The sequence below is a fragment of the Pezoporus occidentalis genome, unplaced genomic scaffold (assembly GCF_034315485.1).
Source record: "Pezoporus occidentalis ecotype Australia unplaced genomic scaffold, CSIRO_AGI_Poc_V1 ctg3, whole genome shotgun sequence".
Classification (NCBI taxonomy): domain Eukaryota; kingdom Metazoa; phylum Chordata; class Aves; order Psittaciformes; family Psittacidae; genus Pezoporus; species Pezoporus occidentalis.
In genome coordinates this window covers 16,220,165-16,245,916 of record NW_026914940.1, presented here as the reverse complement: position 1 = coordinate 16,245,916, position 25,752 = coordinate 16,220,165, and positions in this window count along the sequence as shown.

The window sequence follows — 25,752 nt, the reverse complement described above, 5'->3', positions numbered from 1 at the left end:
AGCCACGATAACGAGTCCTTGCTTGCTCAGTTGCTGCTCCAGTAGTGTCTCTTGGTCCGTAGTGAAGGGTTGATTTGGGGCGAAGAAAATATTGTCCATATAGGGATAAATTAATGTTCCTGGCCATATTCAGCGAAGGGGCTGGAGCGCATTGGCCACAAACAGTTGACACAGGGCAGGGCTATTTTTCATGCCCTGTGGCAATACAGTCCATTCAAAGCAGCAAAAAGGTGCTGCTTTATTAGGCGTTGGCAAGGTAAAGTCAAATCATGCAGTGTCTACTGGATGCAGCTTAATTGTGGAAAAGCAGTCTTTGAGATCAATAATCAGCAGGTGCCAACCCTCAGGGAGCATAGCAGGGTTGGGCAGTCCTGGCTGGAAAGCACCCATTCCTTGTATCTGTGCATTGACAGCTCTCAAATCCTGTAGCAGTCTATATTTTCCTGATTTCTTTTTAATGACAAAACTCGGCGTATTCCAAGGACTCATAGAAGGTCGTAGATGTCCCTGCTGTAGTTGTTCCTGCACTAAAATTTGCGCTTGCTCTAGACTTCCCTTTTTCAGCAGCCACTGCTCGACCCACACTGGGGTGTTAGTAGTCCATATGAGCTGGATCGGGAAAGTCCATTGTGCAGCGACCGCTCCTAAAAATGTTGGTTAGTCAGCACAAGTCCCAGCTGGTCTAGCACATCTCGGCCAATGAGGGCATTGACCCCACTCGGCAACGGCATGATGGTTGCATAGATGGAGGCAACCTGACCATCGACAGCCACCTGTATTAAGTCAGAGCTGCGTTGCACAGAAGCAGTACCGCCAAGGCCTTCAACCACACCAAAGGCAGGGTGGCATGGCCACCACTGTGGCCACTTGTCAGTGTTTATTATGGTGATGTCGGCTCCGGTGTCCAGTAATGCTGGTAGGTTTAGGCGCTGATTCCCTCGAGACCATGTGGAGTCAACTACGGGTCTGGTGGTCACTGGGACAGTTAACATAATAAGGCCTCCCGTGGAGCCAAATCCTTGAGACCCATGCTTGGCCAGTGGGCCAATATCTTGCATTGCAGCAGTTAATTGTGGCAAGGGGACAAGGTGGGCAATTTTACTCCCCTCAGGGATATGAACCGGAGGAAATGACGTTTGAGCTACGATGCAAATTTCTCCAGTAAAGTCTGCATCAATCAGTCCAGGTAAAATAAACAGACCCTTCAGTCCACTGGAGGATCGCCCAAGCAGCAACGCTTCATGGGCTTGTCCATTGATTATTAGTGGTCCCTGTACAGTGGTGGGGATCTTACACGGCCATTGATCAATGAGGGTCACATCTATTGCGGTTGCCAGTTCCAAGCCGAGGCTCCCTCTTGTGGTGGGCCGTAGGCCGGCTGCGGGCCACAGCTCCCGGCTGGTGATGTCGCAGTTGGCGCTGGCCACTGGGCGGCGGCCTGAACAGGGCCCGAAATTGTTATCTGCACGTGGCGGCCATTCGCGCTCCTCTGTCCGTTTCCCGGACAGCTGCAGGCTTCTGTGCTGTGGTTGCCTCGCTGACAATTAGAGCGCCACACAGTCTTTCTGCAGTTTCGTTTCAAATGTCTTCCGCCACATCGGAAACAACGAAGCGGCTTCCATTCACGTCTTAGTTGGGCCGGCACTGTATTGTTGGACCGGAGAGGACCCAGCTCTGCAAAAGCCTGTACCTGTGCCTGAGCTGCCTCCTTCTGTGCCTGAGCTATCTCTTTTCCCATCGCTTTGACAGTTTCTACAAGTAGTGCCTGAGCTCCTGCGGGCACCCTGCTCATGTGTTCTAACATAAGTTCTATGGTGGCATCTGTGGGTAGGGTAACTAAGATACCTTTTGTGTAGGCGTTGCTATTTTCCATGACACACTGGCGCAACAGCGGACCCCTCATATATTCTATAGTATTCACTGTGCTGATGGCTATAGTTAGTCTATCCACAAAATCAGCAAATAGTTCATCTTTCCCTTGTTTAATGGACATGTACGAGGGGGTAGGGGGTGCCGTGTGCACCCTCTGAATGTCTTCCCGGGCAGTACACATGGATTCCAGGCAAACGTCTGGCCCCATTTGCACTTGAATGTCTATAGTAGCAAACCGCCCAGTTCCCACCAGTTGTTCTGTTGTGACACCAAACAGCGGGTCACTTTGACCTCTGGGCAGATTTGATGATCTATCACAGACCTGCTGCCAATGTGCCTGCCACAATAACTGCTGCGTTTGTGTCATGATCATCCTAATTATTCCCTTAATGTCTTCAGGGCATAAAACCATACCACTTCATATATAACCTAACATCTGTTTAGTGGGCTCACCGTGCAATCCTGACTCGTTCACCGTACTCCGTAACTGAGTTAAAAATTTCCAATCTAGGGCATAATGGGTTCCCTGTGCTCCTCCCAGTCCATCTGGTTCATACTGGACTGGAAAGGCTCACAGGTCCTCCAAATCTCCCGCTAGGGCATAATCTCTATTTTCGACCGTGTGCTTCAAAATGGCACCCCAATCGATCCGGTGCCGAGGCACCACCCTCTTCCTTTCAGCTTCCTCAACATTCATCGTGCCTATCCCTTCTAGTATACTTTCTCTGTCCCTTTCAAAGTCCCTACTTTCGGAATCCCTCTGCTTTTCGGAACTCAACTGGGGTGGTGGGGGAGCAGGGAGTTGCACCTCCTCCGCTGCACCTTCAGATGAAGAAGGAGGGGGAGAAAATGAAAGGAGGGGGGAAAAACCCTGTGCTCCAAGCACAGGGAGCGCCCGCGAGTTGGGGAATGACTGTTCCTAGTTTCAACCGACCGGGGACATCTGTTCCTAGTTTCTCTGTTGCTACAGCGGCAATTTTCTTTTCCGCCTTATATTTTTTTTATACAATTTATTACTTCTCTCTAAGGCTTACCAAGTTTCCTTGCCGTTTTATCATCATCAAGCATTGAGTCAAATAACTCATCACCATACTTTTGCCACTCACTCTCCTCAAAAACTGTATTAGGATCTACAAAAAATCCCTTAGCCTTCCCTACAGCCACTAGACCCGCTAGCTGCTTTAGAGTATCAGGCTTAATTCCCTGCTTTTCTAAAAAGTGCTGTAATAAATCAAGGGCTACCTCTCAGTCCATTTTCATGGCCGGCCTTTTCCTGATCTCTTCTGGATCGTCCTGTGACCTCGGTCTCCGGAATGTCCAGTACTGGATTGTCCTCCCGATGCAGCTGTGTCTGGCTCGCCCCAACGGCGGACTCCTTTTGGTCAGTCCAAGCACCCGGGTCAGTCACACCACCACAGTAGCACTGCCCACACTCCCCTGCCGCTGCCGCCGCTGCCGCTCACACACCATTCCGGGTCCCTGTTACCCAGGGCCCTGTTATGCGGGTCCCCGTTATCTGGGGCCCTGTATTCCGTGTGCCTGTCCGGGTGCCATTTGTTAGCAGCAAGGAGAAGCAAGACACGCCAACCCAATATGGGTGATAAGCAAGCTTCTACTTTATTCATGGCTCACATCGCTTATATCCGCCTGTTGTTAGCCACGCCTACTAGTCACAACAGTATTGGTTAGTTCTACATGGCTTCCTTTACATTCTCCTCCCACATCCGGTTTCCGGTTACCTGTGAGGCCTACACTTTGCTTTGCTCGCACAAGGCCTCTAAGGATCCATGGCCTTGCTCTTGGAGCTATTCTGCAACAGCTATGGTTTGAATACTTTTCACCAATTAGAAAAGAAACATTGCTTCATCCTGTAAGGAACAGTGATTATCACATTGATTTCAGCTACAGACTTCATATTTTCTTTAGGGGCAATAGGATTCAGTTACTGCTAAGATAATATATCGATCTATATATACATATAAATATATATAAGCATATTTACATATATAAAAACACAAGATAAGGAGATTTTGTTGATTGCAGCAATTGTTTTCATTTTGATTGTGACTCTGCAGTATGACCCCTAAATTGACAAACTGTATTTTTCCTCAATTTGAATATAAATATATTACTAGTTTCCTGGCTTAAGAATCTCTTGGACTTAATTTTATGAAGTTCAACTACATAAAGTGCACATTTCACCATCAAAGCTGATTTTAAGTGTCACTATTTTTTCCATCTTAATTGACTTTTTTTTTCTCTTTGTAAAATAGGGACTTTAAAATTAAGAAATAAAATATTTCCCATCGTAAAAAAAAATCCCAACCAGCTAATGCTATTAGGGATTTCTAAATATGATAATATCTTAGTAAAGTTATCTGAAAGCCTTTGCAGTGTCAGTTCCTATTTGCATATCAATCTAAGTTAAATAACTTGCAAAATGCTAATTTTGAACTGAAGGACGAGCAAACAATGAAATTCATTCTGTTATTATTAGCAGACTTCACAGCTATCAAATAAAATATAACTTGATATTCCAAGAAACAAGCCTTCAAAATGGTGTGCAGGGAGTTATGCAAACAAATCTTTTTATGTAAAAGTGACTTGAACACGTAACTTCCCAAGAGGGATCTATGAAAGGTACCCCTCATCATCTGTAAATGTGATTGAGTCAAAATTATACCCCGGAAGAATGAAAATACTTTTTTGTTATGTTAATTAAATACTTGCAGCTTTACCAGTTTGTTTTTAATTACTAATGCATCAAAATAAGAAAAACATAGTAAAAATGAAGGAAGGAAGCAGTTATTTTAGTGAGGACAAAAGAAAGAAGGTGATCAGAGGGCTGTACCGTGTATCTTATGAAGAGAGGCCAACAGAGCTGGGTTTGTTCAGCCTAGAGGAGAGAAGGCTCCAGGGACACCCTATAGCAGCTTTCTAGTACCTAAAGGGGCCCTTTCTAGAAGGGCATGTAGTGATAGGGATAGGGGTAATGGCTTTAAAGTGAAAGAGGATAGATTTAGATTAGATATTTGGAGGAAATTATTTAGTGTGAGGGTAGTGAAGCACTGGAACAGGTTGCCCAGAGAATTTCTGGCTGCCCCATCCGTGGAATTATTCTGACCCAGGTTGGATAGGGCTTTGAGCAACCTGGTCTAGCGGAAGGTGCCCCTGCCCATGGCAAGGGGGTTGGAACTAGATGATCTTTGGGGTCCCCTCCAACCCTAACCATTCTATGATTCTATGATTCATAACTATCTAAAAGGTGATAACCTCTATATAACTATTCTTGAAAATGCCTTATTATGGTAAGTTAGCATGAGCGGGTGTTGGTTTTGCTCTGTATGAAACAATCTTTTAAATTTAAATTGCAGTTGGCCTGGAATTTAATATAATTAAAATAAAATAAAGTTTCTCAATGGATGTGATAAAGTGAATGATGACATTATTATCTGTCACAAATATACATTCAATTCTTATTTAAGTTTTCTACAGGCTGTGAAATATCATGCAGGCTAATAAATAAAACTTTGGAGATCAAGAGTAAAATAAATAACTACATAAAATGGCTATGCTTCATTGTTCATGTGACTGATTTTTCTGAATTGAAATGTCAGGAGATTAAACCCTTTATTTAGAATGTGCATCACTTAATTAAATTTGTACTATATTGTAGAATGAAAGCCCATCATTGTTCTATTGGTAGATGTTGTATTTAAGTTATAAGCAAGATAGAAAACATTAGAACTTTCTGGTTTAATGAATTGTCATCTTGAAAGCCTCAGCCCCCCCTTTTCACTGAAAAGTAGTAAAAATTGCTGTATGGTAACTGCCAGCAACGAATGTGCATAGACCCACGTTATATGTATGTTTATGTCCCTGAATACACTAAAAATTACAGTTGAAAAGCATTTTAAACTGTATCTCTGAATATCAGCAAAAGCAGTCTGAATTGATTCTGGGAAAAAAAAGCAATTTGATTTAATAATGCGCCTTACGTATTACTGAAAGTTATATGGTAGGTCCATCACCATATATATAGATCCAGTTTAAGTTGGTATTAATTTTCAAGAAAGCATAATCTCGTTGAAATTCAACTGAAAGCAGTATCTTCCTTAATTTCTGAATCTTTTTGTGTGAGACACCCTTATACATGTATCATTTTATCATCTCAGTTATTGCCATTATTTATCACATTGCCTGATGACAAAACACCATGTAATAATCACTTGTACAGACTGATGTGAGCTACTATCCAACATCAAGAATATGCTAGACAAGATTAAGCAGTTTATTTTTCTAATTTAGTAGGTGGTTGCACTTATTGCTTTGCAAAAGTATTTTTGTTATCGTGCTGCTCATGTTTAAGTCCTAGCTATAGCGGAACTGTTTTCAGTGGAGCTGCTATAAAGGAGAAAAGGATATTACATGCTGGATAATATCCAGTAACTGAACCAAGCTACCAAAGCCGTCATTCTTTCATTCTTTGAAATTTGTATTGAGTCACTGAAAAACATAATCATCTATATCCTGAAATAGCCCATGTCTGTTGCTTCATAGAAAGCCATTTTTCACAACGAAAAATATTACATCTAATTGCAGTGCTACTGCAGGTGAAGAGATTATTTTTTTAGACTACCTATTTTGTGGTAATGCTAGGAAAGGATCTTGTCAAAATCACATCACCAAAAAAAGAAGAAATAAATTAAAAATTTGTGGCTTCTTTTTCAGCTGATTTCCCTTCCATTTCATATGTTAAATGATCTTGGAAAAGTTCAATATTTCAATTAGTACTTGCTTAGAAGTAGCATTTGTTGAACTTTGCTAATTAAATAGTATTTTGCATTAAATAATAATTTTAAAGCTAAAATTGTGAGAAATAGTTCTAAATGTCAGCCAAATGGGCTTATCTGTATGTAAAATCATGACCTTAAGCTAAGTCATTCCATTAACTGGTTTTGCTGTCTTTCATGTTGTTTCATATAAATTCATGCCTTCAGTATGGAAAAGAAGTACCCAAAGCAACATGAGGTCATTTTCTGTTATTTTTATGTTGTTTATTTTGAAGCTATCTTTAAAAAAGCTCAAGTACTCTGCATATATTCAAAATATCCAAAAGTCATAGAGAGACAATTCTGAAGAACTTGCTCTTACAACTCTTTACTATGATGCCATATATTACTTTCCAGATAGCAAATTGTCGTGGTTTAAACCCAGTCAGGTAATTCGTTCGCTCACTTCCCCCCCTTTCTTGCCCTCCCCCTGCTCTCGGAGGGACGGAGAGGAGAATCGAAAAGAATGCAACTCCCACGGGTTGAGATAAGAACAGTTTAGTAACTAAGGTATAACACAAATCACTACTGCTACCACCAATGATAATAATGATAAAGGAAATAACAAGGGAAGAGAATACATCATCTCACCACCAGCCGACCGATAACTCGCCCCCCCCAGCCCGACCAAGCTCTGACCGATACCTCCTCCAACCCTCAGTCTCCCAGCCCTTCCGGCTAACTCCCAGTTACCTCCTGGGCATGACGTGCTGTAGTATGGAATACCTCTTTGGTCAGTTTGGGTCAGGTGTCCTGTCTCTGCCTCCTCCCGGCTTCCCCTCCTCCCTGGCAGAGCATGAGGCTCACAAAGTCCTTGGCCAAACCTAAACATCACTATCAGCTCTGTTCCCAAGCTGAAAGTCAAAACATTGCACTGCACCAGCTACCAAGAAGGGGAAAAATGACTGCTACTGCTGGACCCACGACATTATCCACCCCTTATTCCATACCATTCACGTCATGCTCAGATCCCACATTTTCAATATACCATCACTCTTATCTCAGTGCACTCTTATCTTAGTGTATGGACCAGTCCCTATAAAGCTGCTGAGTCCATCTGGTCCATGATGTCAGGCTCCATCTCTTGTAACAGTCTTCCAGAGCAGGAGAGACTGTGTGCAGTGTTCACACTCGTGAATAACCTGGGCAATAGTGTCCATTGCTAAGTCCACCCCTCGATCATGAGTCCATATCTATGTTGCATCTTTGCTCTGATGGCCTGAAGTGCCATGGGCCCACCAGGCTCAAAATAATTCACTGTCCCCTTAAGCAGTTTCTGCAGCTTGTTGCTGGGGACTCCATACAGCTGCCTTCCATCTCCGACGCTTCCAAAGCACTGGAGGGGCCCAGTGGACTACATAGTTGCCCATACTGTCCCACACACCCTGCCACTCATGACTGTCCAGCCTTGGGGAAAATCTCTTGGTCCCCCCATATCGTCGTCTAACCCCAGACAAGACCCAAACCTGACTCTGCTTAACTTTTGAGATCAGACAAAATGGTTGTGGGTAGAACACAGCCTGTGGGTGTGTCAACATGCTGATCCCCATCACAATCAGCAGGCAGGTCCCAAGGGTACCCAAAGGCCATTCACAACCTTCAGAACTCTCAAACGATGCTGCTGTACTTGTCACTGGGGCTGGAGTAGCTGCTGTACTTGTCACTGGGGCTGGTGTAGCTGCTGTGCTTGCCGGCTCTCCCACCGCCAGCTTCTCTTTTCCTGAGTCCAGCTCTTCCTCCTCTGCCTTGCTGGGAAATGCTGCGTGGTCTCCTGCATCCTCCTGGGGCTCGGCGGGCGGCTTCCGGGAAACGCTCTCGGCCGTCGCGGGGCTGGGCTCCTCCGCGGGGCTCGGCTCGGCCGCGGGGCTCGGCTCCTTCGAGGGGCTCGGCTCCTCCGCCGCCTTCTCCCGCTGCTCGGCAGCCCCTTCTTTCTGCTCCTCGACCGCCCCGACCTCCTCCACCGGCAGCCGTCCCCTCGCGGCCTCCGGCCCCGCTCCCGCCGCCGCTTGGTCCCCGGGGCCGCTCTCCCGGGCCGCTTCAGCAGCCGCCGGCTCCCGGGGCCGCTCCCCCTCGGCTCCCCGCAGCCTCACGAAGATGGAGAGTAGGGTGAGGGCCAGGACGGTGAAGAGCAGCCGGACGGCCAGGTACAAGTCCACGGCCACGTCCGTCCCGCCCTGCTGCTGGAGCCCGCCCGTATTACAAGCCATTGCCATAAAGCACAGTGAGACAAGAACCTTAGCCCAGGCCCCATACTTGATAAACACTATCACAGCAAATACGGGCTCTACGTAAGTTACAACATTCTGAAGCTGTGAGATCAAGAGAAACAACTCTGAGAGCCAATAAATCAGCATTGTGATGAGTGACTATTAATCCAGTCAGATCTGTTGTTATCTCAACCCTTCGTGCCCCACGTTGGGCGCCAAAAAGAACTGTCGTGGTTTAAACCCAGTCAGGTAATTCGTTCGCTCACTTCCCCCCCTTTTCTTGCCCTCCCCCTGCTCTCGGAGGGACGGAGAGGAGAATCGAAAAGAATGCAACTCCCACGGGTTGAGATAAGAACAGTTTAGTAACTAAGGTATAACACAAATCACTACTGCTACCACCAATGATAATAATGATAAAGGAAATAACAAGGGAAGAGAATACATCATCTCACCACCAGCCGACCGATAACTCGCCCCCCCCAGGCCGACCAAGCTCTGACCGATACCTCCTCCAACCCTCAGTCTCCCAGCCCTTCCGGCTAACTCCCAGTTACCTCCTGGGCATGACGTGCTGTGGTATGGAATACCTCTTTGGTCAGTTTGGGTCAGGTGTCCTGTCTCTGCCTCCTCCCGGCTTCCCCTCCTCCCTGGCAGAGCATGAGGCTCACAAAGTCCTTGGCCAAACCTAAACGTCACTATCAGCTCTGTTCCCAAGCTGAAAGTCAAAACATTGCACTGCACCAGCTACCAAGAAGGGGAAAAATGACTGCTACTGCTGAACCCACAACACAAATTTATGAGTTTCAGGCTATATTGGGAAAATATTGGGACGCAAATTGTTTTTCATGTATGCTGACACAGATTTTTTGAGAATTTATCACATTTTCTATGCAATTAATGTATCTCTTGATGTTTAAATATCTGTATTAATGAAAAGATTAGAACTAAAATATGCTGCAATACACCTTCTGTCATTAATAGTCTCTATTTAGCACTCTGGTTAAAGTCATTATTTCAATCTGATAAACATAACAACTTCATATCTATGAATTAATTCCTGTTTTTTTTTTCATAAGTTGAGGCACATCTGAGTCCACTGTCCTTTTTGCTCTTTTTCACTTTCCATTCCATGCATCCTTGAAAGATTTTCTTCCTGTTGTGGAAGACCCCCACCCAGTTGCTCTGTCACTCCCTTTCTCCACAGTGCAAGAGAAGAAAATAAGATGAAAATGTTCCCAGGCTGAGATAAGGACAAAGATGTGGCTTAACAGTTACCATCACTTGCAAAACAAGCATGATTTAGGGGAAATAATTTTATTTATTCCCAACTAAAAATGGAGTAGGATAGTAACAGCGACAAAATTAAAATCAATTCACCTCCCCTCCATTCTCCACAATCTGACCATTTTTCTCCATAGCCAGTTAACAGTTTACTAAACTGTTTTTTTTTTTTTTTGTTTGTTTTGGACTAGCTACCGAAATACTCAGATTGTTATTGTAAATATAAAACATCATAGGATCCTTTCATCGGGATCTAGATATTCTGCAGTCTGGGGAATTCCATAATAAATAGGCTATAATGCCATTCTTCACTAGCCTTTGGTTATTTAATTATTTATTTAAAGGTTACCTAATTTCAGCAACAGAGGTTTATGTGCAAGAATAACCTAAATAAAATTCTCCTGGATTAAAATGCAACATGGATTTTAAGTCCGTCAAGAAAGAATATCTTTGAACTTCTCTCCAGTGACTTTCTTATTACAGTTTACTTGAATTCTGGAAAAATTTAAGCCTAATTTTCCCTATGAAGCATTAACAGGATGGGTGCTTTCTCTTTAATCACTGAAATACTCAATCACAAGGCTTACACATGATTTGTGCCTCATGGACAACTCATGCACTCTATTTCTTCGCTTCCGTCCCAGCCCACTCGACAATAACTCTGTTAAATTAATCAGTGTCATATGAAGTATTCCTAAATACATTTTTCAATATTTAGAGAAACATAATATTAAATATAGCCAGGTGGTAATAATGCACAAAATTAGAGTACATAGGAAATACAACTCTATGTACAATGACGAAAGTAATGCACTGATATATCATGGTATACAATTAAAATTATGCATAATTTCTGTTATGTACATTTTATGAGTTGTGGGTAAATTATACTTAATCCTCATGTGTGTAAACATTTAATTACGTTTTCTTATTTTTCCAAGCAAGAAGGTGACATGCTTGCAGATTCACATATTTTCCTGGGTTCAGCAGTAGCAGTCATGTTTTTCCTTTGTGGTAGCTGGTGCAGTGCTGTGTTTTGACTTCCAGCCTAGGAACAGTGTTGGTGAAGCCGATGTTTTCAGTTGTTGCTAAGTGATGTTTACCCTGACCAAGGACTTTGTGAGGCTCATGCTCTGCCAGGGAGGAGGGGAAGCCAGGAGGAAGCAGAGACGGGGCGCCTGACCCGGGCTTCCAGGGGGCACTCGTTTCTTGGCCGGTGGTATCGTATTCTCTTCCCTTGTTATTTTCTCTTATCATTGTTGTCGTTGGTAGTAGCGGTGGTAATTTGTGTTGTACATTGGTTGCTGGACTGTTCTTGTCTCAACCCGTAGGAGTTGCACCCTTTCGATCCTCCTCCCCGTTCCTCCGGGAGCGGGGAAGGGGAGAGCCCCGGTGTGTGTGTGTGTGGGGGGGACGGCCCTCGATTGTTGTCAGCTCGGCACCACTCACTGGGAGTGAGTGAACAAGTTGCCTGACTGGGTTTAAACCACGACACATATGCTTTCACATTGTTATGTCTCTGGGAAACTAAAGAAAATGGGCTCTCTCTCACACTGTTTCTCACATTCATGTAACACTACCAAACCATATTACACTGCTGCATGCAGAATTTCTCTTTAGGGAAAGGACAAAGTGGAGTAAACCATAACCAAAAAATAGTGGTAACACTGCCTAATGCCCCTCCCTGAGAAAGTTGAGTACCACAGTGTTGAGAATGGTATAAACAATTTATAAATAATTATACCTAAAGTATGTGAATGTGTTGTGACAGTGCTGAGATGCCCACTGAGGTGTGCTGTATATAATATTAAACTAACAGTTTTCAGATCTGGGTGATTGCACGTATTTTCCTCTCTTTGGTGAGCCAGGGGTTAAATCCTTTGTGTCTTTGATAATGCTTATATCATCAGGCACCAATGTATTTTTTTTTTGTAAATGTGTGTATCAGGGTTTAGGTTGTATTTGGACAGAACTACAGTAAAAACTATGCTCATCTCAGGTATGCATCTAATTTATAGTTACTTAAACGTGTCAGTCTTTCTAAGTGAAGGAGTTAGATAAAGAATTATTTGCTGTATATTAAGAAAACAAATCTTTCCTAGAGATGAAAATAGCAGTGCAAATCAAAAAGAGGGAAAGTGAGAATGATTAATATAAACTTCTACGTTCTAAATTATCCTCCTTCAGGCACCTATTTCCTGTTTTGTGTGCAAGCCTCAGGTTTCTTTGAAAATCCTGGTCCTGCTATTTTATGGAGTTAGCATTTTAAGCCTGTGGTGGTATTGGTGGCAAACCTGTGGCAAGCTTTAAAAATCTTTGCAACACTTTGAGCATTGCTGTCGCAGCTGTCTAATCTAATTAGATGTTAAACTCTTCAGGGCAAGGACTGCACTTAACCATGCACCCAATAAAATGAGATTTCCAATCTTGGCTTGGGTTCACAGACAATGTTATAATAAAAGTGATTAAGAGTTGTACAAGCTTTAAATAATGCTGATGACATGGTTTTGATGACATCCTCAGGGAGATTATTCATCACAGTCTAATGAGATCATTAGGAGGAAAAGTTTTCTGCTTCAGTATACAGCCAACATAATTTTGGCTGAATCAATGCGAAGTCCAAGTGGCTGTAAACCATAATGGTTCTGTTGTGGCGACTGTGAGGTAAGAAGATTCATGAAGGAAGCTGGATCTTGTGACTTAAGTAAATATTTCAGTTAACTGAAGAACAAAAGAAGGACAGATGTGGAGATGGAGTATGTTAAATAGATCAATAAATAAAGATCAGGCCCTAAGCCTCAGAAAAAAAACAAACCTTACAAAAGTATATTGGAGAGTAATACCCTGTCATGCATAATTTTGACTTCTGACCTGAATAGGTCACTGAAGCTGATAACCATAATCTAAGAGATATATCCTGAAAAATTGTTATGCAAGTGTTCCCATCAATGGTCATTGTTGAGTGATGGTTTTCCCTGTGAGTCAGTATTGAACCTTGGCTCAGGGAGCGGAAGATACAGAAATGGTACAGGTAACTTCACATAGATAAAATTATAAAAGTAATTGATCTCTTATGCTCATTGAAAATGTTTATTGCTATTTGTATACTCTGCCCAAAGCCAAGTTTGGGTTTTTTATTCACAATTTACACTGCTGATTTCATTAATATGATAGACATCACTGTTTTACTCTGTTAAATTATAGATGCATTTTATCACAGAGGTAAAATGACTAGGTGGCAAAAGTGGTTGTACATGAAGGATTGTTTTTCTGCTTTATTGGTCATTAACAATTCACATATTTATTTTTTTTTCCCAGAAAGGCTTAGCAAAATGTAAAGTTCAGTGATGGGGGTATCAAGTTTAATTTTAATGGGAATAAGAACCAGTGGAATGAAGTCTTTGGTCTGAATGTAATAATTTATTTTTTTAAAATAGGAATTCTCTTTGAATGCCTGAGTGATGATTGTGGAGCTGGGCCTGATGTTTATCTAAAAAAAAAAAAATAAATTCAAGATAATATACAATGGCACTTAAAATAAATTATAAGATAGTCAGAAAGATAAAGATATTCAATTTCATATGTTAGTCAGATTGTGAACATTAAGTTTAATTACTTCAATTTTCCTTCTAATGTTTAGATTATGGAGATAGACGTACTAAAACTGCCTAGATTGGGAAGTATTATCTTTTTTCAATTTGGATGTCTTTAAACATAATTATGAAAACCAATCTGAGTGATTTTAAAGCAAGAAATCACAGAAAAATACATTCTTGTTTTATGGAAAAAAACATCGCATATATTAAAAGTATGTAGTATTCAGAATTACTTTTGTTTTCTTTCAGTGATATAACTTGATTCCTGAAAGGAACCAAAGTTCACAGGACTGATTTGGTAGCATGTGAGGTGTTGCCTTTTTACACACAGAACGATAACTACTTGCAGTCAGAATGACCTTTCTTTTAGAAATGAAAATCCAGGCAATGCTATAGTAAGCTCTCTTGTCTTTTCTGCAATGTTGAATCTAATGTGCACCTGCCTGGTGCCCTGTGTGATTGCAGCTCCATGGTAGAGTCATTACTCTTTAACAAGCAGAGTGATTGATATGAACAGAAGTTGGAAATAAGAGAAAAAGAACAGTATCTATAGGAATTATTATTTGATCATAATTGAATTAATTATAAAACAAAACCTCATAAATATATCCAGACCTTTTGGGCTCAAGAACTGTGATAACAATCTTGCATGAATATTGAGATTGTGTAAAAACTGTCTGAAAATAGTTACAGTTTTGTTCAGAAATGGAAATGGGACTATTTCACACAAATGAAGGAATAGCCAAAGGGTCCAGTAAAATAAAGATTTTTAGTTTAAGTCTTCTGTGCCAGATATAACTTAGTCTTGATTATTTTTATATTGATGTTCAAGATTTTAATTTCTGGTATTGAGAAAATAACTACAAAGGCATAGTAATTTCCTTTGTATAATTGAATTGGGTTTCACTAATAGAGTTTTACTACATTAATACTTTTCTGTGATGTTTATATGAATGCTTTTCACATAATGGATACAAACACTACAAAAGTGTATACCAATTATATTTTTTAATTATTTACCTAAGTCATAGAATCATAGAATACTTGGGGTTGGAAAGGACCTTAAGATCATCTAGTTCCAATCCCCCTGCCATGGGCAGGGATGCCTCACCCTAGACCATGTTGCCCAAGGCTCTGTCCAACCTGTCTTTGAACACTGCCAGGGATGGAGCATTCACCGCTTCTTTGGGCAGACCATTCCTATGCCTCACCATCCTCACAGTAAAGAACTTCCTCCTTATATCTAACCTGGATTTCCCCCATTTTAGTTGGCTTTCTGAGCTGCAAGCGCATGCTGCTGTCTCATGTTCAGTTTTTCATTAACCAGCACCCTCAAGCGCGTCTCCACAGGGCTACTCTGAATCAATTCTCCACCCAATCTGTAGCTGTGCTGGGGATTGCACTGAACCAGGTGTAGGACCTTGCACTTTGCAATGTTGAACTTCATGAGGTTGGAACTAGCACACCTCACAAGTGTGTCAAGGTCCCTCTGGATGGCATTCCTTTCCTCCAGCATATCAGCCGAACCACACAGCTAGGTGTCATTGGCAAACTTGCTGAGGGAGCACTCAATAACGCTCTCCATGTTGCTGACACAGATGGTAAACAAGACCGGTCCCAACATCGATCCCTGAGGGACATCACTCATTACTGGTCTACAGCTGGACATTGAGCCGCTGACCACAAATCTTTGCATGTGGCCATCCAGCCAGTTCTTTATCCACAAAGCAGTCCATCCAGCAAACTTATGACTCTCTAGAGATAAGGATGTCAAGAAAGACACTGTCATGCACTTTGGGCAAGTCCAGGTAGATGACGTTAACTGCTTTGCCCCAATCTGTCAGTTCTGCAGCCCCATCATAGAAGGCCACCAAATTGGTCAGGCAGGATTCCCCTTACTGAAGTCATGTTGGCTGTCCCCAAGCACTTTGTTGCTTTTTCCATGTGCCTTAGCATGCCTTCCAGGAGAATCTGCTCCAAGATTTTGCCAGGTAAAGAGGTGAGACTGACTGGTCTGTAATTCCCTGGGTCTGCCATGATTTTTCAAATATGATGGACAGTGTCTTAGCAACTTCATTTGCCAGCTCCTTCAGGACCCGTGGATGGATTTCATCAGGTTCCATGGACTTGTGCACATTCAGGTTCTTAAGATGATCTCAAACCTGATCCACTCCTACAGTGGTCCTAAGGTCTTCATTCTCACAGTCCCTTCATCTGCCTTCCAAGAGTTCCAAGAGCGGTGTGGTCAGAGCATTTGCCAGTGAAGGGAAAGAAGTCATTGAGAACCTCAGCCTTCTCCAAATCCAGGGTAGCCAGTTCTCCTGATAGCTTCCGGAGAGGGCCCACATTTTCCTTAGACTTTCTTTTGGTGGCAACATGCCTATAGAAGCCCTTCCTGTTACCAATGACATTCCTGGCCAGACTCAATTTTATCTGGGTCTTTGCTTTCCTAACCTGGTCCTTAGCTTCCCTGACAACATCCCTGTATTCTTGCCAGGTCAGCTGTCCTTGCTTCCACCTTCTATAATCTTCTTTTTTGTTTTCTAAGTATTCTCAGCAGTTCCTTATCCATCCAGGGAGGTCTTCTGGCCTTTCTGCTGCATTTCCTTCTAATCAGGTTGCAACAGTTCTGCGCTTGAAGCAAGTGATCCTTAAATATCAACCAACAGTCTTGGGCCCCCCTGCCCTCTAGGGCTTTATCCCATAGAACTTTACTAAGCAGGTTCCTGAAGAGGCCAGATTCTGCTCTCTTAAAGTCCAGGGCAGTGAGCTTGCTGCGTGCCCTTCTCACTGTCCTAAGGATCTTGAACTTGACTATCCCATGATCTCTGAAGCCAAGGCTGCCCTGGAGGATCACATTCTCAACCAGCTCCTCCTTGTTGGTGAGCACAAGGTCAAATATGGCACCTCTCCTTGACATCTCCTCTATTACTTCCAAGAGGAAGCTGTCTTCCACACAACTGTCTCTCCTATCTGTCTATTCTGCAGAATGTAAATTGCATCTATGACCATTCCTATTCATAAGAAAAATATTTGAGATGGATATGTTAAAGATAAAATTGAAACTGACCCATTTTACTTTTATCAGAGCTAACTTCTGTGACAGACATTTCATTTGAAAAATCACATATGAAATAGATTGCGCTGTTTTAAGTGCTGAACATGATATCATATGGCATGAAATATCTGTTTGATCAGTTCAGGGCAGCCATCCTGATTAGATTAGATATTAGGAAAAAATTCTTAGTACAGGAACACCTTGCTCAGAGAAGCTGTGGCTGCCCTATGCCTAGCAGTGTTGGATGGGGCTTTGAGCAACCTGGTCTCGTGGAAGGTGTCCCTGCCCATGGCTGGGGGGTTGAGACTAGATGGTCATTGAGGACCCTTCCAACCCAAACCATTCTATGATTCCTTTTTAAACTTACTAGAAGTTAATAAAACCACCAAATATTAATGCCAGTTCATATGACAGAAGGGAATCCTTTGTCTGAACACAACTGATTTTGGTGCCTGCCTTTTGAGTACCTGAGAAAATATATCCACTAAATAATAGTGTATATTTTGAGATTATTTGTTTTTCTCACCCTGAAGTACATTTGTTTTTCTTTGAATTAAACAATGGATACAGTAAGTGAAACACACTCAAACATAAAAGAGATGTTCATGAACTTTATACAGAAATTTAACTTCAACTTTTATAAACCTTTTCAATTTATCATTTAAAGTTTTACAATGGAGTTTACTCCTGACCATATGGAAAAAACATTATGAACTATTTATAACTAAAAAGCTAGCTTGGTCATAAAAACCCAAGCTGAATAAATGTTGTGTTGAGAGTCAAATTCTTCCTCAATATTAAAGTCATAGTAGTTGTTAATTTTCATATTCAGTGATTCTTTCACATTTTTTGTAGCAGCATTTTCAGGACAGATTTTAAAGGAATATTGTTTTGAAGGGTTCTGAGTGCTCTAAGAAATATATATATAATCACACCATTTATTTTTCTGTCTCTATATCTTACATGACACAAAAATATAGAGAAATATAATAATAAATGTTTACTTAATTACATCCAAAATGAGAACTGTAAGTCCAAGTAATACAAGGTGAATGCTATGTTTAGAAAAACTTCAGTTAAAATGAAGAACTAAATAAGATGGCCAGGCAACTAAGTTACCATGTTGATTTTACTCTCTATAGATGTATTACAAAACCCTTTCGTTAGGATTAAGGCATTATGGTGTATTATCAGATTAAGCTGATAGTTAGAAAACTATTCTTTTTTCCTTTGGATCTCTTAAGTGAAGAAAAGTAAGACACCAGGTTTAGCAATCTCCAAATCTGAGAGAATGACCTAACAGCTCAAGAAAGGGATCTTAGCCAACAGTCATAACCCACTGAGGATCCAATACTGCAAATGTGTGCAGTCATTTATGCATTATACTGTCATGCAAGAAATCCAGTGAGTTTTCATATGGCCAAGATTAAATCATGAGTTTGTTTTGTCTTAACCTTTAGTTAGAGGTTTGTGATTTTACAAGACCGTTATCAAATCAGTCTAGGGAAAAACAGCTCTACTATATTTGTACATTACATTTATGCATTTATCTGAAATATTTGCTGTCCACAGCCTATATCAGATAAAAGTAAATTTTCAGGTTGTTTCTTTTTAAATGGTACTTGATATTAAAAACATTTTTTTACAGTTTATCCGTTTTTTCACTATCTTGAGGAAGAGATCACTCATTAAAGTGATACTACAAAGAAAGCCTTTGGAAAGAAATTGCCTTTATCGGTTTTTATTAAACACCAAAATGAAGAATTATTTTAGAGGTTCTTTCACCTTGAATGATCCTTTTGACCACTATCCCTCAGTTTCTCCCTCATGTTCCTTACAAAGCTGTGAAAAAGATTTTATTGATAGTTTTCACATTCCTCCCTATATGTCTTCTGCCCTCACTTTTCACAGTTTTATTGTTGACTTGTCAGAATCTGTGTTCTTTTTTACGTTATTTGGGAATGGTTTCCACTTTTAGAAAAAAAAGTTATCATACTTCTAACCACCTCCTTTATTCTTTTATGCAACTATGCAGGCTTTTACTTAGTCCCTTTACTTTTTTCCTGAAATTCTAATATGGTGTATCTGAAAATATTCTCTCACACTTTAAAGCATTTTAGACATTCTGCTGCTTGTAATTTTGCCTGTATAGCATTCATATATTTAACTAAGTTCCCTTTCTCAATTAAATATGAATGCAGTTACTGCCTGAGGTAGTACTAAGTCATAATTGTTTCATCTTACTACAAATGTTGACTTGTCTGTATAACTCTCCAATTCTAAAACAGATTCAAAATTAAATAGAGTACCTAAATTGTAAATTCTTTGCAATAAAAATAGCACAGAGTCAGTTTATTTTATATGTATGAAAATGTTGATGTGTATGTTATTTATCTATTTATTTTTATTAAAGTGATTCAGCAGAGAAGGCAAAGGCAAGAGCGGGAACTAAAGGGAAGGGAAGAGAAGGGAATGGAAGGGCAGATTAAGGAGAAAGAGGAAAAGGAGAAGGAAAAGGCCATGCTGAGGTTCCTTATTTCTTCAAAGGAGAATCTGTTTTTTGTATTTTGAATCACTTTGATGTTCCCAAACATTTATCATTTATTGCTTGTATTGCTCATTGTCTTTTTCTGGGAAGGTGTTTATCCTAGTAAGAAAAGTCAGGAAAAAATGTTGGAGGAAGCTGCACAGTTCTTTTTTGCCTACATATACAAACTTGCTGAAAGAACTATGGCTCACCAATGTCCTTGCTTAGCATCCCTTGCTCAGGACAGTGAGCTCGGGGACAGATGTGAATCTTTGCCTGTCTCCCCATACCAACTCAGCTTTTTCTGTGTACTCTTCTTTCTGACAGACTAATAAACAGCAAAACCCATTTTGCACAGCTTGACTTACAGAGAACTTCCATTACCTATTCTTGCTTGTACGCTGCCCTAATTCTCAGAAAACATCAGAGAAAATTACTAATGCACAGAAGGTGGCACCCATCCAGTTATTCTGGAGGGAACTGATAGACACACTACCTGTTAAAAGATCAGCTCTGTAGCAGTTGCTTCAATTCAAGAATATAGTCACAACATGTGGGAAGAATCCTGAATCAGAAATTACTAATTTCAGAGCTATTACTACGAATCATGCTGTCACCTCAATGCAGGAATTGCCATTCTAGTGCTGCTCTCAGCATGCAGAAACAAAGTGGACTGTATTAATTTAGAAAAAAATACCCTTTGCAGAGTGTGATTTTCACATATATCATAGACCAATAGGTGCCACCATTGCACTGTGACAGTCACAGAAATTCTGAAAGAATAAATAACAGCAACTGCTTTGATTTATAGTTCAGAAAATACATTTTCTGGAAAAAAAAAAAGGCAGGTTGTTTTGGGGTTGGATTTTAGTTTCCCCCCCCCCCTTGGAAAAAGGCAGTTTTAGGGATGTAATTTGATTGCTGGGCTTCTTATTCCTTTTGCTCCTTCTTTCTTATTCCTCCTCCCTTTGATTCACTCTAGCCAGAATGTTGCAACCTTGACATTTCTTTGTAATTATTAGAAGCCTTTGATCACAAGTATCCAAATGAATTAAGCCTTAGTAAACTGTGTGGATAAGCTTTTATGTCATGTTACTGCTGAGCAAAAATTACCACAGAATGACTTCATCTGATTAATTTCTCATTCCTTTGGTGACCTAAATAGGGCTGCTATCACAGTTCTTTATTGAATCTTCATATACAGAAGTCACACCAGATATACAGCTGCAAATTACAGGGTACCATGGAAAATTCTATTGAGAACAGGTTTTTTGGTTTGTTTGTTTGTTTGTTTTGGAATTCCTTTGTTCCCTAATGAATGGAAGTATGTTTTTTGGATGTATTACTAACTTCTCCCATACTTAGGTATGTTTCAAAGCCTGAGTACTATTGTTTACTAGGTAAAAATTGAAGAAAACAACACATTTCACAGTTAGATATTCTGGAAACTAATTACTGATCCACTTAGATCTATGTGTGCACGATCCATTTAGATCATAGTACAATGTAAAGTGTATTATATTAGATGTCATTTGTTTTCCTATTTATAGGCAACTGTAATATTGTGCCACTGAGAAATGGTAGATATACAAATACTTGCAAAGCCAATTTAGGTGATAATAAGGGAAGTTTCCTATACTGTCCAACTTACTTGTACCACAATTTGCTCCAAGATGAGGAGCAAATTGTATATAAGTATCTTTTCAGTTCTTATCTTGCTGCTGTGACTTCTAAATGAGTAAGCAATATTGAAGGTTTGTGTGTAATTGAGATGGGTGTAGAAAATGTGATAAAGCAACTTCATTTTGTAGTGATTATCAAATCATTTGCAAGTAGTAAATCAATATCAGGATGTGACCTGGATTGCACAAAACAATATAAAGATGAAAGAGTTGCCCTAGTTTCTTCAGTTATTTAGTCTTATCTAATGCATGACTATTTTATTATTTTTCTTTTACTTAATCCTGTAATCTATCTTTAATATATTAGTTAGAATACTCACTCAATCACTTTCCCATTCCATACGTATCTAGAGATCTTAATTCTTTCCCATTAAAACAATGGGGTTTTCTATCATTCTCATAAACCATTGGAGGAGGAAGTAAATCAGATCCAGAAAGTTCCATGTCTTAGTGAATTGAGTCCATTGTGGTAAGGAGTGCTAGGGGTGACCATAAAAATATACTTTTCTGGCTGAAAGCAGCCCAGAACCAGGACTTGCACAGCTCAGTGAAGCACAATATCTGAACCACTATGTATGATTTATGAAACATAGTTTATTAACCAAAATACATTTTTGCTAACACAGATTAAATCTCTGCCATATCCAAACTAGTCATTGCATATGTTGCTTTTTTGTTTTTGTTTTTTTTTTTTTTGTTTGGGTTTTTTTGGGGTTCTTTCTTCAGTAAGTTTATGCTAGCTGAGGCACTGGAATGGGTTGCCCAAGAAAGTTGTGAATGCTCCATTCCCGGCAGTGTTCAAGACCTTGCAGGACAGACCCTTGCGTGACATGGTTTAGTGCGAGATGTCCCTGCCCGTGGCAGGGTGGTTGGAACTAAATGATCTTAAGGTCCTTTCCATCCCTAATTATTCTATGATTCTGTGATGTATCGCTGTATTGATTTCCCTACAGAAGGCAACTTGGAAATATCTGCAACAGTAAATGAATTAGGGTGAGGGAGCATGCTGACACACAATTATTGTTGCCATTTGCTCAACTACAAATTGGCATTTTTTTGGCTTTTGTCAACAGTGCTCTCCCAGGCAGTACCCAGCTGCAGCCTGTGGGTTAACTCAGAAGGAGGGTATGGAACCTGAGACCGAGGTATCCAATTCCAAAGAGAATGAAACCTTAAGTATTTCAACACTGACAGTCAAGCTTCTTACAAAACACCTTAGTGCTAGTGACGTTTTTTGATTTCATATAAAATGTTTCACGAGTTACAAACCTGCCTTTCTTTCTGTCAGCTAACATTTTCACTAAAAGTATTTGTAGCTTTTGTCCCACAGAGCTGATGAGCTTTCAGACTTTACAGCTGCCAGTCAGCTCTTACATCATGAAAGGCAGGAGCACAATCTCAGTAAATGGTAGAAAAGCACAATATTGATGCAAAAGACAAGTTTAGAGGAAAAGAGGAGTCCAACAGAAAGGGCAGGAGTGAGAGTTTCATCGTACATTTCATGTATCAGACTGTCAGTTCTCTGTGTAGTTGACTAGATATCTCACTCCAGGATAAGGGTGAATAATGGAAGACCCTAAGCATACCAAAATACTTATTCTGGTCTGCTCTTAAGTCTGTGTTCTGGCCTAGCAAACCAATAACATTGCTTGCATCTTGCATGCTCCCCTTATTGCCCAGCCTTTCCTTCTTGACTTTCACACACATAACCATCTGCTTTTTCTGAAATATCAACACTTTAGAAAAGTGTTACAGGGATTTGCTTTTTCTTAAGCAGTTGGATGGTTTTCCTATTAATTCCCTATCTGTGTGTGTGTCTGTCTCTCTTTTTATTTGACCAATTTCAGGAAACATTTGAGCAAATGTTCCCTGTCATCAACAATATTTAATCTTATGTCTAAATCAGCATGCATTTGTAGGTTTAGATGAATAGAGATTAATTAATCCCTTAACCTAAACAAAATAATTAAAGATTTATGTTGTGTCTGTGTGGTCCAGAATAGAACCTATCCTGCTTATCCAGTAAAGTTCTTGGTAACCTGAATGTTTATTATACTGGTATTCAACATCATACTTCCTGTAAAGCTTCCTTGCATTTAACTTCCAAGTAAAGTTAAATAGGACCATTCCAAGTGTGGATGGTCCCATTGAAAACCAAGCATTTGATCACATGGCAAAGTCTTATAGAATATTAAGTAAACTCAGGCACTTTCATATTAATAGGACATCAGGACACTGAGAGTTGAATGACTGGTATTAGGACACTTGTTTTCAAAGGAATCTGGGAGAAACTAAACGAATCAGTAAGAATCAAGGAGATGCTCAAAGTGCAGCATCCCTCGCTTTCACTATAATTATAGATGAGATGTTTCTTCATGTGTGAAAAGCTCTGCAAGGATTTTTGCATAAGGATGCATTTGTGGTTGTGTTTTCTTCTGGAGCTCTCACCCAGTCATTAGCCCAAGCTCAAATGAACTTCACTTCTCTTTTTAGCTCCACTGATATTGTACAGCAGTACCACAGCACAGCAAAGCATCCTGGCAGCCAGTGTCCTGCTAACAGGCTGCTGAACCAGAATAACTATTCCCAGAGATGGCTTGCGTCATCTCCCCATATAAATTTTCAAACTCTGCCAGAAATAGGTGATTTTATATGTTTCATAGCCCTGTACTGCACTAAGTATTCATTAAACTTAAGAGACACGCTAACGTTCAGATGTGGCAAGCATTTTCAATTTACATTTTCACTAAAAAACTTTGTTGAGTTGAGGAGTTTTTCTTCCTTCTGTTCCAGTACTTAAGGTTGCTGATGCAGCACCTACAATTCTTCATGTGAAGCCACTTTCATGTCTATTTCAGGTATTCAATACTTTCCAGTCTCAGCCCAACTCTAAATGAGAGAATTTTACTTTATTTTTTCTTTCGCTTATTCTTTTTGAGCTATGCAATTAGTTTTGCGAAAGACTTGGTTCCTTAGGCTGAATATTATTCTAGAAGCAGTGTCTAATCAATAAAGACTTTGTTTGGCGTTTCATATAGAGATTTCACTGATTCATTTTTCCCAGAAGAGGTGCAAAAAAATACTCTAATAAATTATGTCCCCAGAAACAAGAGCAGATAATTACCTTATGTCCAATTCTTACCACTTACAGGAGGACACCATGACCAACACTGGAAACTGCTACCAACAATTAAAAATTAAAACTTCATAGTTCAAGGTGATAAGGATTCAGAATTTTGGATCCTTATAACATTCATATATTAAATAAACTGGGCTTAGAGAGGCAGAGGCATACATTAAAAGAATATTTTATCTGTTTTCAGCAAACATTACATCAGCAGAGTCAGATTAATAAATCTTGTAAAAAGTTACTATAAAGCATTAAAGTCTTAGAGATAGATATATCTTCCTATATTCCTTAACATACCTTTGCCATGGAGGCAGCTAAATAAAACAATCAAGGCTGCAGCTATTCCTCTGTAATTAAAATTTGTACGCACTGTGAAAATTACAGACCAGTAACAGTAATGAACAATTTTGCAATGAGAAGTTGCTTGGCATAGCTGAGACATAGAGCTCCCAAGCCTTTTACTAAATCAGATCATGAGTCAAAGACAGTCCAGGTGGCATTTTTCATAGCTAGGATTGTGTGTACACCAGCAGTGGAAAATCCAGTCTGGCATGAGCTCAGATATCTCAGGCAATCTGCTTGAAGCAGAGTAGAGTCAAAATGTTTTGACTAAGTCTTTTGGTCCTAAAAAAAAAAAAATTCAAAAAGTTGAAGAAATTCTAATTATGTATTTATTATGTTTTCCTATAGTAATAATTATTTTTGAGACCCCAGATTTTAAGCTATGCAAACATAATTAAACAGAAAATATAAGACTATTATGCCACCAGTTCCATTGAGCCAGTAAATTGCGTTAATAAATGAGGGCTTATTTTGAAGTGTTCATGATCAGTCTAGCAGTTTATTTTGCTACAACTAACACTCATAGCAAAACATGGAGTGCCTTCACAACATGGGTAAATTCCAGGAATTGTGATTTGACTAGAAAAAAAGGGAAGGAGAAGTTCTAATTGTGAAAAGACTGGTATCTTTCTGTAAGATGGCTAAGCAGGTATTTACATCTGGAGGGAGGAAAGAATGCATCATACTGTCCTATTGAGACAATGCTATCCTATAGGACAATGCTGTGTCATGCTGTCTTATATGGAAGTTCTCATTACCCTATAAAGTGTAAGAAGGAACTAGTTTCCTCATCTGAACATGTCCCTGCTCATTCAGGTAATTCAAAATTGATCTACACACCTTATAACAAGCAGAGTGAGGCAGCTGTCCTCACATATATTCCCAGTCCCCAGACTACAATACCTGCTATGCAACCAGTCCTTCCAAGCAGATGCTAATTCATGCTGGATTTCCTTGTGTTTCCCTACACAAGGAGCAATAAAGCTTATCTCTGCTTCATTCCCTTGAACTCTCTGCTGAAGAAACATCCTGCCCTTGGCTTCAGAAAGATGCCTGCTGTAGTTTCTAAAGGAGGCGGTCAATAATTAATGTGGGTTTTTAAAATAAAAAATACAGAAACCAAATGTTGTTTTTTCCTTGCTGATTGATTTGAAGACTACCTGAAGAGATTCTGCCTAGTGAAGTCTTTGATTTTCTTTCTTTTTTTCTTATTTTTTTTCCTGTG